This window comes from Octopus bimaculoides, chromosome 18, assembly GCF_001194135.2.
Source record: "Octopus bimaculoides isolate UCB-OBI-ISO-001 chromosome 18, ASM119413v2, whole genome shotgun sequence".
In the NCBI taxonomy this organism is placed as follows: Eukaryota; Metazoa; Mollusca; class Cephalopoda; order Octopoda; family Octopodidae; genus Octopus; species Octopus bimaculoides.
Window position 1 is genome coordinate 39,439,225 of NC_068998.1, and position 14,969 is coordinate 39,454,193.

Consider the following 14,969-nt stretch of genomic DNA (forward strand, 5'->3'; position numbering starts at 1 on the left):
TGTGCGGGTGGCACATAAAAGACACCATTTCGAGCGTGGCCGTTTTCGTGCGGGTGACACGTAAAAGCACCCACTACACTCTCTGAGTGGTTGGCGTTAGGAAGAGCATCCAGCTGTAGAAACTCTGCCAAATCAGACTGGAGCCTGGTGTTGCCATCCGGTTTCACCAGTCCTCAGTCAAATCGTCCAACCCATGCTAGCATGGAAAGCGGACGTTAAACGATGATGATGATGATGATGATATATATATTTATATATATATACATATACTTCACATTCCAAATTGTCAGGATCAGGAACAGGAAACTCAGAATGGTAATGCTCACAAAATTCAGTCCTCTACATCATTATCATCACAGTCGCCGTCGTCGTCGTTGTCGCCGTCGTCGTCATTGTCATCATCATTTTAATGTCCATTTTTCCATGGAATTTGTTGAAACAGATTTTCTACATATGGATGCCTTTCCTGTTGCCAAACCTCACCTGTTTCCAAGTAAAGCAGCATTCCCCCATAGCCGGACATGTTTTCATGGAAGACTGGAAACAGGACACTGACTGTATGCTGTTCATGCTCATTTACAGCAATCACATGATAGGCTTCTCTCAGTTTCCATCTACCAAATCCATTTACAAGGCTTTGGTCAGCCCAGGGTTATAGTAGGAGACACTTGCCCAAGGTGCCATGCAACGGGACCGAACCTAGAACTATGTGGCTGGGATATAAGCTTCTTTCCACAGTCACACCTGCGCCTTTCCCAAGCGTTAAACTAATACATCTGTTTGTTGTTTACACACCCGTCTTTTGCTTTTTGTAAATTCTCTCTCTCTCTCTCTCTCTCTCTCTCTCTCTCTCTCTCTCTATCTATCTATCTATATATATATATATATATATATATATATAATGATAATGGAATTTATAAACATGTAATGCATCACTACGCATGTTTTCACAAATCTTGTCTTAAGATCACAGTCTGTATTCCTGGGATGATTACAGTGTAGTCCATAGTATCTGTGGGCATCGGGTTGATTATCTTTATGGATTCATTTCTTCAGGTGATAATAACATTAATGGATGTTTAACAGAAGGATGTTTATTCCTTTTGACCAGCGTGAATATTGATTGAATTATATATATATATATATACAGTTCAAATTTACAGAAAACAAAAGACAAAAACAAGTGAGGGGAAAAACAAGCAGGCGGCGTATTAATTTGATGCTTAGGAAAATTGGAAAAGTCTTTGACATTTTGAGCCTATGCTCTTCGACAGAAAGGACTGAGGGAAAAAAAAAAAATGGAGAACAAAAAAAAAAAACAGAGAGAGTAAAAATGTGTAGGGATTAACAGTTCAACATGATGAAATATGTTGACATATATTGTTGACATATTTCACTTTGGAAAGATATTTGAAAGAGACATGGCGCCTTTGAGTTGACTAAATGACTTTGTTGAAACAGATGTTCTGCATATATATATATTTTTCCTGTTGCCAACCCTCACCAGTATCCAAGTCAAGCAATGCTCCCCCATAGCCGGACATGTTTTCATGGAAGACTGGAAACAAGACACTGACTGCATGATGTTCATGCTCATTTACAACTATCACATGATGGGCTTCTTTCAGTTTCCATCTACCAAATCCCTCACAAGGCTTTGGTCATCCCAGGGCTATAGAAGAAGACACTTGCCCAAGGTGCTATGCAGTGGGACTGAACGTGAAACCACATGATTAGGAAGCAAATTTTTCAACCACAGAACTATGCCTGAACAGACATAGGTATGAGGTTCAAAAGTTCATTTCCTAACTGCATGGTTTTGCATTCATAGTCTTAAGTTTAAACTCTGAATACCTTGGGCAAACATCGTCTATTATAGCCCAAGGCCAACCAAAACCTTGTAAATGGATTTGGTAGATGGAAACTGAAACAAGCCTCTTGTGTATGTATGTGTTTGTATTTGTTTATATTTGTCTTTCTCAGAAGATTGTGAGCTAGAAGCAGTGTGGGCACTGTCATTTCTCCAGTCAACAAATCACTGGCTTTACACCTACAATGTGTGGATCAAAAAATCCTTTGCTTTAATAACACACACACACACACAAAAAAAAGAGAGAGAAGTTGGCAACAGAAACAGTATTCAGCTCTTTCAGTTGCTAACCTTTCTTTTTGCATAATTAAGGTAAAATCATTTGCCTTAATAGTTTGCAATTGTGTAACCCATGCCAGTGTGGAAAATCAGACGTAAAAATGAACAAATGAAACTGAAATGTACAAATTGCATCAATTTTGATAATTTTGTGTGGGAGAGTAATTAATGAGATTGCAGTAGTTTTGTAAGTTCACCCTGTTTGGAAACCAGCCAACACTAGTTGTATCGACTTCATTGAAACAGTGACATTTAACATCATCTCCCAACAACGATACGGTCAATATGGGGTCAGGTTGTTTATTCTAGGAAAATCGTAGGTATGACTGTATGGTTAAGATATTTGCTTCCCAACTACACAGTTCTTCATTCAGTCCTATAGTGTTAGACTTTGGGCAAGTGTCTTGTATAGACCTGGGCTGATCAAAGCCTTGTGAGTGGTTTTGATCGATGAAAACTGTAAGAAGCTCATCATGTATGTGTGTATGTGCTTGTGGGTATGCATGTGTGAGTTTGTGTGTGCATGCGTGCATGCATACATTTGTGCTTCTCAGGAAAGTCACTCAACAACAGGTGGCAATAATAGTATTTTCCCTGTTATTTTCTGCATCTTCAAAGGTTTGTGGAATAAGATATTCCTTAATTGAAAAAAAAAACATGTAAGGGTTAGCAATGGGAAGGACACCAAGCTGTAAAACAACTCACCTCAGACAAATAAGTATTTTTCTTAGAAGTTTGGCAATTCATAAACTAAAGTTTAAACCTTACCACTAATAGCAGTAGAGTATACAGGCCAGCTATTAGCTACACTAGGCAGATGCTTCAGAAACATAAACTATGTTCCTATATGCAAAAACTGAAATGTCAACAGGAAAACACTAGCATCTGGTTTAAAGATAATCCATCTATTAGCCAAGCCAGAGCGGGAGTCTCTGTATGGTGTCGTTCTAACCTCAGGCTGAGCAATAGTTGGTGAGAAACAATTGATGGATAGAAACTACTGCAGAAGTTTGTTGTGTACATGTGTGTGTGCTTATAGTCGGGTCTCAACTCCTGTAGAAATTTTAGGGACACTGTTATAGCATGGCCAATGTTTGGCACACTAAATCAAGCAGAACCAATCCCTTACCAGGTTTTGACAGAGGTAATTCCTTCTTGAAAAAAAGGAGTGTGTGAGAGAAAGAGAAAGTGAGAGAAGGCAAGAGAAGCATCAACCAGTGTACCTGACTTGGTAGTTTATTTATTATTGACCACAAAAGGATGAAAGGCAAAGATGACTTTGGTGGTATTTGAACCCAGAGTGCAGAGAAAGGAACAAATGCTACAAAGCACTTTACCTGAAGCCCTAATGACTTGCCACAACACACACACAGGCATATATATATGCATGTATATACATACATACACAAATGTAAATACAATTCAGGGATCCAAGTGTAGGAAGTTATAAGCTTCAAGCAATTAGGCAGCTGGTAGACAGGACAAAAAGTGGACAGTATGTGTATATATATATATATATATATATATATATAAAATTTAGATTCAAAATTGAATGTGGCACCAGGTATGGTATTATCCAAACAATTCCAAAAACAAGGTGATCAAAAATTAATGCAATGAAACGTGCGTACTGCAATAACCTTTAAAATCCGTGTTGCTTTTTTTGATATATAGATAGATAGATAGATAGATAGATAGATACACACACACACATACATATCTATTAACATTGGAAATTACATAGTTCTTCCCATATCAAAGTTAAATGGAATTTCGATAAGCTAACTATCTCCATACAACTCACAGTTTAGCAACTAATTGCTGCGAACAAAGTGAATAAATATTCGAAAAATAAAGAGTGGAACAAGTAGAATATCAACTATAATTGTTTCATAACCAGTTGTAGTTCATTATGTAAACAGATTTGTTTACTTCTAGTGACAATGTAAACTTCGTTGAGGTGACTACAACCTGAAGATTAGCTAAGCTGTGTTGTGTCTGTTACTACCAATGTAATGAATTTCAGCAACTTATGAAACAATTGTAATCAATATTCTACCTGTTCCACTCCTTATTTTTTGGATATATATATGCACACACATCAATAGGTAAACCAATAAACTGGTATGTCAAACAGAAATACCTTGTGGGATCTATTTTCTCCAAGAAGCATAGACAATATCAGAAACCCAATGAACCAGAGACTGGGTCCATTATAAAACCATAACTAACACTGTTGTTCATAAAATGCAATATGAATGTTGATAAGAAGTAACGGATCTATTTTAAAACGGGGGCCACATTTTTCATTAATGTTTTACGTAGTGTTTTTGGTACGGAAAGACTTTCAAACTTCGTATACTTATCTATTTTGTGTTATAGAACAGAAAAATATTTTTGTATTCGAATTTATTTCATGTAAAAAATTGTCTTATTTCGATAATTTCAACCAATCACTGACAAGTATTCAGTTGTTTACATTTACTCCTTTGGCTGATTAAGCGATGTAAAGCGTATTTAATCTCCATACCTTCGTTTTATTTGCTTTTTTCATTTTAAATTTGCTTTAACCCTAACCCTAACCCTACGGTTAGGGTTAGGGTTAATTGTTTCAGAATCGTTTGTTTATGTAGTCGGCTGAATGGACGTCAGTGATTGGTTGAAATTACAGAAATACGACAACTTTAACATGGAATAACTTATGGATTTCTTTTTTTTTTAAGAAGACTAAGAGAAAAAGATGTTTTATATGACACATTCTACCAGTGTTCCAAGTTTCAAAGTGTTTCGTTAATGAAAAATGTGGCCCCCGTTTTAAAAAAGATCCGAAGTAACTCCTGATCGTTGCTGGCAGAAGGTCTACGTTTAGGGTTTCCAAGAAAGAATACACTGCAACAAGTTCTTGGTATTTTCTCTGCATAAGTCAACACACCTTTGGTCTTTCAACTAGGTGACTAACAGTATCAAACAAAGGAAGAATCTGTGTGTTTGCTTGATCTGCTACAAATAGCAGCAATATCTCTTCAGATAACATCCTACTTTTAAAAGGTAAGGATACATTGAATAATACAATCATCTATAAATTCATATATATATATCTGTATATCATTAGCATCATCATTTAACGTCTGCTTTCCATGCTAGCATGGGTTGGACGATTTGACTGGGAACTGGCGAACCAAATGGCTACACCAGACTCCAATCTGATCTGGCAGAGTTTCTACAGCTGGATGCCCTTCCTAACACCAACCACTCAGAGTGTAGTGGGTGCTTTTTACGTGCCACCGGCATGAGGGTCAGTCTGGCAGTAGGATGATCATAGCTAAACATCTTTGATAATAGGCTTGCTTGATTAGTCAGGACTGCTCTGGAGTTAAACAACAATCTTTCCTGACTTTGATCCAATTCAAAATTTTTACATTCTTTCATGTTTAAATACATATACATTTACCTTTTTCTTTCTTTTTTTTTTTCCAGCTGGTTGGATATTTCTGCAAATGTTGAGATTTACAACTGGAAACTAACAACAGAATTGACAGAAACTATTCTTTGGTAAGGTTGTTTGGCATTTATTCTATCAGTTTCCTTTGTCAAACTGCTAAGCTACAGGGACATAAACAAACCAACACTAGTTGTCAAGTAGTGGAGGGGATAAACACAAGCATATATATGTTGGGCTTCCACACAATTTCTGCCTACCAAATTCACACACAAGGCATTGGTTGGCCAAGTGCTAAAGTAGAAGACGCTTGCCCAAAGTGTTATGCAGCAGAAGTGAGTCTGAAATCATGTGGTCATAAAGTGAGCTTCTAAAACTACACAGCCATGCCGGCACCCAGAAAAAAAACAAAAAACAAATAGGATGATCATAAAAGTGCCAGTGTGATGCCACGTAAAAGTGCCCATGTGGTGCCACCTAAAAGCACCCAGCACACTATAAAGTGGTTGGTATTAGGAAGGACGTCCAGCCATAAAAATCATCAGATTCTTCAGCTTGCCAGCATGGACAAGGGATGCTAAAGATGATGATGATGATAGATGGAACACTTTTGATCAGAGAGATTGACCTGGGGCTAAACATCACCAAAAACATCTATTTTTTTTTGTCCTCTTCCTCCTCTCCCTATAGTGTATTTCTCTTACAAAGCCCTGAACCAAATATTGCCCTCTATTGGCGTTAGGAAGGGCATCCAGTTGTAGAAATACTGCCAGATCAGATTGGAGCCTGGTGTAGCTATCTGATTCACCAGTCCTCAGTCAAATCGTCCAACCCATGCTAGCATGGAAAGCGGATGTTAAACGATGACGATGATGATGACAAAGTATGAGGCCCTTTTTAAAAAAAGAAATAACAGGTTCCTGATTTAGGCCCAAAGCCAGCAATTTTTAGTGAAAGGGTTTAGTTGATACCATCATCCCCAGTACACAACTGGTACTTTATTTATTCAACCAACTTGAGTGGTACTTTATAAGGAAATAATATAGTCAATTGAACCAACTCTGGTATGTTCTAGTGGGTGCTCTAGGGTCATAAGGCTGCCACCTCTAGACAAATCTATCTCAAATTATACCCTAATGTCTGAAAAAAAAGTGGGTGAGCAAGATGCAACCACAATATATACAAAAAAATGGTGAAGTTCATGGTTGGAACATCTTTGAACGTAGGTCACTGCCTGCTGCCCAATCTCATATCACACCTTAGCATTTAAAAAAGGACAGGATACATTCACTATACATATATGAAATGAGAAGATAGTGATAACTGGAACATCTTTGAATATTGGCAGCCAACCCTAACCTGAGCATTTTAGAAAAAGAAAGATACATTCACTATACATACAAAAGATGGGATAGTCACAGCTGGACTGTCTTTGGATATAGGCTGTCACCAGCAGCCAAATCTCTTTCAAATTTTACCACAGCATTTTAAAAAAGGAAGAACAGGACACATTCACTATAAATACAAATAAATGAGTTAGTCAGAGTTGGACCACTTTTTATCATAGGTCTGTTTAGATCATGACTGGCCTGGGGTTTAACAACAGCAAAAACTAGGAATTGAAATCAACACTGTGCTCAAATCTTGCCATGGTCAACTTTGCCTTTCATCCCTTCAGGATTGGGAAATAAGTACCAAACCAGGGCAGTAGATTGGTAGAACTGTTGGATTCTGAGTTCAAATCTTGTGGCCTTCTTGGGTAACAGATTTAATCTGTAATCCAATTTAAAGCCACTTACGTGATACTTTGGATGTATTTGGTGGAGTCTACCTTACTGCAAGACCTAGGGCCAGGTCACCTGAGTTTGAGGATATCTTCCTCCCTCCTCCCCTTCTCACACTAGTCTTGGAGGCCATGTGAAGGGCTACAGGCATTACCTTCTCTAAATGACTTAGATTTAGACTAAGGTCTGTCACGAGCCCTTAGGACTCATAAGGTCAGAGCCTAACTTAGTTTTGACAGCACATAGGTGACTGAGACTGCAAACCACCACCACCCACTGGACAAAATGTCAGTCCATCTTGGACCCAAGCGACTGCTGGAACTCATTTACAGCTGAGTGAACTGGAGCAATGTGAAATGCAGTGTTTTGCTCTCAAGAAGACAAAACACTGCCCAGTCAAGGAATCGAGACCACAATCTTATGATCACAAGTGCAATACCTGAACCACTAGGCCACATGCTTTCACAACTGACTAAAATGATAAACACACTGGAAGCCAATGCAAAAACAAAAAACAAAAAAACTAGCCAACTTCACAGTCATATCAAATTGTATAGTATGCTTATTACTATCAAGTGATACCCATTTTACAGCCTAAGTGGACTGAGTGATTGAAGGAGTTCACTGGATGGCTCTCAAGTATTCTGTCATCTCAGCTGCTAGGATTTATTTTATTGACATCTGGAGGGATTTGAATACAGAATGCAAAAGAAACCGATACAATAAGTACTAGGCTTACAAAGAATAAGTCCTGGGGTTGATTTGCTCGACTAAAGGTGGTGCTCCAGCATGGCCGCAGTCAAATGATTGAAACAGGTAAAAGAGTAAAGAGAGTATCTGTGTGAAGATGTGGCCTAGCGGTAAGGGTGTTAACTCTATGATTATACAATCATGGGTTCAATTCCTAGACTGAGACGTGCATTGTGTCCCCGGGCAAGCACTCTCCTTCCAGTTGTCACATCCTTGATGAGTGTGAGATCATGGAGTGTGTAAGCATTTTCACTACAACATGGTCGCTTAAAACAATTAGTAAATCCATTGAACTCATTTGTGAACGATAGCTATGCTGTTCTGTTTTTCAGATCTGATGATCAGAGAGACCTATTATACATTAAAGTGTAATGTCTGTCTCTGTTGAAATATAAAGACTATCCTTTCACATATATGTTTGACAAATGAGAAGACTACAATATGTAACCCCACACTATATCATTCAAAACGACATCCATTGTAAATTGTCCATCCCATTTTCACTGGTGGTGGCAAAGAGGCATATTGTCTAAATAATACAGGAAGTAAAATATGCAACATTGGTTGAATAAATCAAGAAACTATGTTAGATATATATATATATATATATATATATATATATATATATATACATACACAAACAACAGGCTTTTTTCAGTTTCCATCAACCAAATCCACACATAAGGCTTTGGATGGCCTGATGGTAGAAGACACTTGCCCAAAGTGCCATGCTGTGAGACTGAACCTGGAATCATGTGGTTGGGAAGAAAGCTTCTTACCCGACAACCACGTCTCCTATTTTGATCCTCACAGTAGATCAGCAATTTCCAACTCTTTTTGATCCACAGCACAAATTAGGGCTAAAAGTATTACAACACATCATGAGTTTTTAAAAATCTTTATGATATTCTTTTATTACATGTCCCCAGACAAAGAAATGCGCTAGAACTTATAGTATTTATTAATAGGCAACAAACCACAACATACAAAAATTAGCACAGAGCTCCTGGATCTGTTGGAGGCCCACAAGCACCTGCCCAGTATACTTAATGTCTTACAACTGCACTGGCTAAGGGATCACTGTCCTCGACAGTGTAGTAGAACAAATTGCCCCCAGTGTTTATTTTAAGTCTGGAACTTATTATTCCATAATGCTGTTTTCGGTCGAACTGTTAAGAAGCTACAGGACATAAACAAACCAACACCAGTTGTCAAGTTGCAGAGACTAACATAATCGCAAAGACGCGCGTGCACACACAAGATGGGCTTCTATACAGTTCCCATCTACCACATTCACTCACAACGATTGGTCAACCTAGGGTTATAATGGAAGATACTGACCCAAGATGTCAAGCAGGAGTACTGAACCCGAAGCCATGTAGTTGAGAAGTTGACTTTACAATATATAACAAGTATTAAAACTGTTTTAAACAGAGATTGGTGCGGGCAATGCACGTCGCTCAGCATACCGGCAACCCAAACGTGACACACTAAAGTCTCTCGACACAATTGTTGAAAACATTTAACAAAGAGATTCCCCTGTTACCTCTAACTTTTGAGCGAAAGTAAAGAATACGCACATCCGGTGTTAGGGTTAGGGCTTTTGCTTCGCCGAAAACGGGTGGTGTGCGTATTATTTACCTCCGCCTAACTTTTATAGGGTCCCAAGCGAGATTTCAAGGCACGAGGGAGTGGAGTCCCTCAACGAGTTTGTTTAACCTACTTGATATAACAAAATGTCCCTGAAGGCATGCCCTACCGCTTTACAGAAGGGGGAAAGACATATTGAATGCGGTCTTAGTTACAATGTCTAAAACGACGGTGTAGTCATAGGCCTGCCCCTTCAGAGCTCACCCAAGAGCAAATAGTCTACCCAAGCAGAACTGACCATAGACAGCGCTATGATATAAGCCTAGTAACAATGTGTTCTATTGACCATCACACACACGCACGCACATGTATTAAGACAGAAATAACTTCCCGAGCGATCTTTCATATTATAAACGTAAACTCAGACAAAACAAAAACAAGATGTAATACAAACACAAAAGTTTATGCATACATAATTAATATCTGTAAATATAAATGAGATATTGATTAAGATATTTTTTAATCCAACATGTACAGTATTTCAGACATTGTTTATACCAGTTCTACGTAGGATTTCTTCGGTCGTTTGCTTAAGAATCTGGCCAAGCCTTTGCTAAATACTTTCCACGTTAAATGTGTAGTTTTTTCTCTCTTTTTACTTAAAAAAAAATATTAAATCTACATATTTGAAGTTCTACTGTTATTAAGGTTTCTATTTGGATTTATTTATATGAAGGACAACCCATTAAGTCATTCCTGTGCCGTAGTGTATAACGGAACCACGAAAACCGATGCTGTAAAGCAACGGGACCCCGCATTTTAAAGCCGCAAAGTACGGGACACCCCAAAACAACTATACATAATTGAACACTGATGGAAACTATTAAAGGAATTAATCTTTATAATGAATTTCCCGTTATCTCTACCTTCTAATTCTTCACATCTGTTTTGGAAGATTCTAAGCTGTAGTTTCCCTCAAATCACATATCGCCTTAAATTTAAAATGGGAAGGAGAAATGCGTAGAGAAAAGACGAGATGGTCGCGACTGATATATTTATAATAGATTTGCCTGAGTACAGCTGATTCGGTGCCAAACAACAATATCGACATTACCATCTGCAGAACCAACAAGGCAGCTCATATATGGTTACTCGAACAGCGAGAAATAGCAGTCAAATCTCCTTCAAAATCACCCTGCCATTTAAAAATGAACGCATTGGATGTGGATACGGGGTTTGGATTTGCTGCACATAGGAAAAAATCGACAAGATAGTCACGGTTGTAAAGCCTTTGATCATTGATCATGGACCTGCTAAATCAAGCTTAACAACGGGCTAAACAACAAACCATGCCTAATTAATATTATCTTCATTTTCATTATTAACGAATATTGGCACTGTGCCCCATGTCTTAATTAGCACAGTCGCATCGCTGAATACCGAGTTTTTAGTATTCACTCATGCTAAAATACTGAAAATAACTTTTTTCCCATCCCAACTTTCCTTAAATTATCGCAAATCCTCCAAAATATAAACAAATGTTTTATAGATATAGATGTTTGTTCTGTCCGAATATGAAGACTTAGCAAACGAGAAGTGTCAAACATCTAAAAATAACATAAATCGTTCGTTCCATTCCTGGACTTACCAAACCCCGACCGTCGTATATCACAAAATTCCATAATCCTCTAATTACCATCAATTATAAATGAGGATCTGAAGTGATCACAAGAGGACAAGGTACTGAATAAACTTATTATGGCATCAAATAAAGCTGTCGCTAATCAGAAAATGTTTTTGGACCATATTGCTTAAGAAATCTGAATTTTTTTGTATTGTTCTTTTTTTTTGTGTGTGTGTGTATGTTTTGGGTTTTATCAATAGAAAAATATTTTATTGAAAGCAATTTATTGTTAAAAAGAAAAAAAATATTTTAGCATATTCGAAAACGTATACACATAAACAAAAATAGGGGTTAAATATATTAAAAATTTTTTTAAAAACGCATGATCCGCAACTCCGCAGAATTTTCTAATATTTATTCATTTTGATTCGTCCCAGTGATTTAACTATTTTCCAATAAATTCTTATTTTGGCTATTTGGCTTCCAAACACGAATAATGGGAGTTTATTTAGATAAGGCACAAGCCCCTCATTTTCTTTTGAAGAAATACAGGTCATCTGAATAGATATGAAGAATATAACGGGTACTAAGTCCAAATTAACAAATAAAAGGATTTTTCCCAGAGTATATGTGTGAAATAACTTTGTTTCCTACTTTCTTTCTCAACGTCCACACCCCTTGTTTATATATGTGGAGGTGTGAGTGTACATATATCTATATACATATACACACGCGCATACACCCTTCCTACTCACACCATGACTACGAGACCAGTAACAGGGCAAGTACCCACACCTGTACTGGTAACAGAAAGTATATGTATACTTCTCGAAAATTAAATCGCTTATCATAAGTTTGAGGGAAAGAGAAGAATAAAAAAACATGTTGCTTATTCATCGGAATATATTCATAACCTGTTGATGCGTACTAGTTTAGATTAAGTACCAAATATTAAGGATTACCCGAAGCAAAAAATGGAATACCAATATTGAATGAAAAGTAAAAAAAAAGCTAAAAAGAAACAAAACAAAACAAAAACATCCTAACAGATAACTAAAACCGAAAGCAATTATTTAAAATAACAAGAACTATAACAATCTTCCAAAACCTCGAAGTGCCAGTAGCGTAAGGTCAATGTACATAAATGGCAATGTTATATATCTGATAAATATCTGTCTCAGACACATAGTTAGCGGGGTCTAAGAGTTTGGCGGGAATTGAGACCATTAAATAGCAATTTTAGACGATGGTTATAATTTTGTAGATGGGTTTATATGTATATATTTAATCAGATCTATCAGTACTTACCGTTGATCAGAAATATTCACTGCTGTAAAAAAAATCCACTAGATGCTGTTGAATGTAAAACTAACCCGTTGCTGACATCAGAATTAAACTTACGGAAGACCGGCCGACGTGAGAGAGGGAAGAGAGAAAGGAAGAGACAACTACGTGCCTTCTCCTTTACTGCTTCTGCAGCTCCCATTCATTTGTTCTCTCTCTAATTTTTTCTTTCTTTCTCTCCCTCCCACCTCTCTATCTTTGTCAACGTCAGAAAGTACCTCACTGTTTTTTTTTCTCCTTTCTTCTCTCTCTTTATTTCAGTGTCTGTCTGTCTCTCTGTATTTCTTTCTCTCTCTTTCTGTTTCTCTCTCTATGTAAATAATTCTATTTCTTTCTGTTGTAGGAAAATGTAAAGCAGTGTTTCTTCGTTCTTTCTTTTCTTTTCTTTTTTATCTTTCTGGCTTTTACAATCTATCTATTTGTCTAACTATTTATTAACACTCCTACACTATATTTTTTTATTATACACTCCTATATTTCAATTTTCATGCCATTATCACTTTTACAATCTATCTATCTATCTATCTCTTCTACACCTTTTTCTTTCTTGCTTCCTCCTCGCCTCCCTTTCATTCTCTTTCTTTCTCTACTACTCAGATCTTAGTTTCTGTTTCTTTTTTATTTCTCTCTATGTCTCTTACTATCTGTACTCTATTGGTACCACTTTTTCCATGTCTCTTCACACACACACACACACACACACACATATATATATATATGATTTCAACGTATGAGTGTTTGAAGGAAAGGATTAGAAGAAAAAAAATGCATGTGCGTTCTTGATATACTTTTTCTGTTTCCTTGGTTGAATAACACACACACATACATATAAATATACACATATACATACATATAAATATACACACATATACATACATATATATAATGAGAAACAGAGAGAAAGAAAGCTAGATTGCACGTATAGATTGTTACTCTCTCTCTCTTTCTCTGTAGCTATCACTCATTCTCTCTCGCTGACTCCCACTCAGTGTGTCTTCCAACCCACTTTACATAGCACCGACATGATATCACTTCCGCTGGTCTACTTTGCCAAAACTCTACTTGGCCAGTTTAACGAAACTTTCCCCCTCTTCTTTCATTCCGATAGTGAAGAACTTCGTAACTTGCTGTCAGCATAACTTACTTTTGTAGTGCGAAGTGTCAATGTTCGTTTATATTTTCTACCTACGTACTACACACCTAACGGGCGCTTCAATGTCTAATATAACACATACACGCATTTATAAATGCCTATATATATATATATATATATATATATATATTGTGAGTATATAAAGATAGTTTTTATACGGTGAAAGCATCCGATGTAGAACTCAAGACGTTGATAGAGTGAATAGACATATCCTCTACCGTGAACAGTCAGCCAAAAGCAAAACACAGAATAGGCTGTCTATTTTGTATGTATGTATGTGTGTGTATCATCATTTAACGTCCTCTTTCCAAGCTGGCATGGGCTGAACAGTTTAGACTCGATGAGTCCATCTTGGACCTATGCCTGCTTTTGCATTATTTCTACAGATGGATGTCCTTCCTAACGCCAATTACCTTGCAGACTGTACCTTGAGATCGTCATGCAATTTGCAAGATTACTTACCCTGAGAGGAGTGGGGTCGGTTTTACGCTAGGGGTTGAGAGAAGTGGGTGCACATATATATCTAGTATGTATTTAGATGGTTGTTTGTTATGGCTGGTCAGAGACTGACGGCTGGTTTTGCACTTAGCTATATAGGCAATCCATCAGATTCAACTGGCTGCACGGATTATAATCCAAACTGTATCCTCTGGAAGCATATCTGCTTATTTCAGGACTACAAAATTGTATTCTTTTACTTGTTTCAGTCATTTGACTGTGGCCCCTTAAAGGGTTTAAGTCAAAGTAATTGAACCCAAGACTTAGTCTTTGTAAGCCTAGTACTTATTCTATCAGTCTATTTTGCCAAACTGCTAAGTTACAGAGGCATACACACATCAGCATTGGTTGTCAAGCAGTGGCTGGGGGACAGACACACACACATAAATATATATATATATATATATATATATAATCATAAATATATAGGGATTGACAGTAACCTGCTTCTCCAACATACTGAGAATTCAGAAATAGCAGTCAAAGAACTACTGATTTCAAAACTACAAATTATTACTCCAGATTGATAGCGATATTTTTGATACACACAGAACAAAAAACAGTAGAGAAGAGTTTACAAATTATTACTCCAGATTGATAGCGATATTTTTGATACACACAGAACAAAAAACAGTAGA

The 14,969-nt window shown here is 37.1% G+C and overlaps 1 protein-coding gene and 1 long non-coding RNA gene across 2 annotated transcripts in view; one reads left to right on the plus strand and one right to left on the minus strand.

Moving 5' to 3' along the window:
- LOC106884070 (LIM and senescent cell antigen-like-containing domain protein 1) overlaps nucleotides 1-13,056 on the minus strand; it is a 93,741-nt gene extending 80,685 nt beyond the window's left edge. Inside the window, exon 1 of the mRNA XM_052974479.1 lies at nucleotides 12,645-13,056. The gene's annotated coding sequence lies outside the window, so the exon portion shown is untranslated. The remainder of the gene's footprint in view (nucleotides 1-12,644) is intronic.
- LOC128249904 (uncharacterized) overlaps nucleotides 1-14,969 on the plus strand; it is a 51,220-nt gene that overhangs the window by 30,045 nt on the left and 6,206 nt on the right. Inside the window, exon 3 of the long non-coding RNA XR_008266053.1 lies at nucleotides 5,627-5,701. This is a non-coding gene — a long non-coding RNA (uncharacterized LOC128249904). The remainder of the gene's footprint in view (nucleotides 1-5,626; nucleotides 5,702-14,969) is intronic.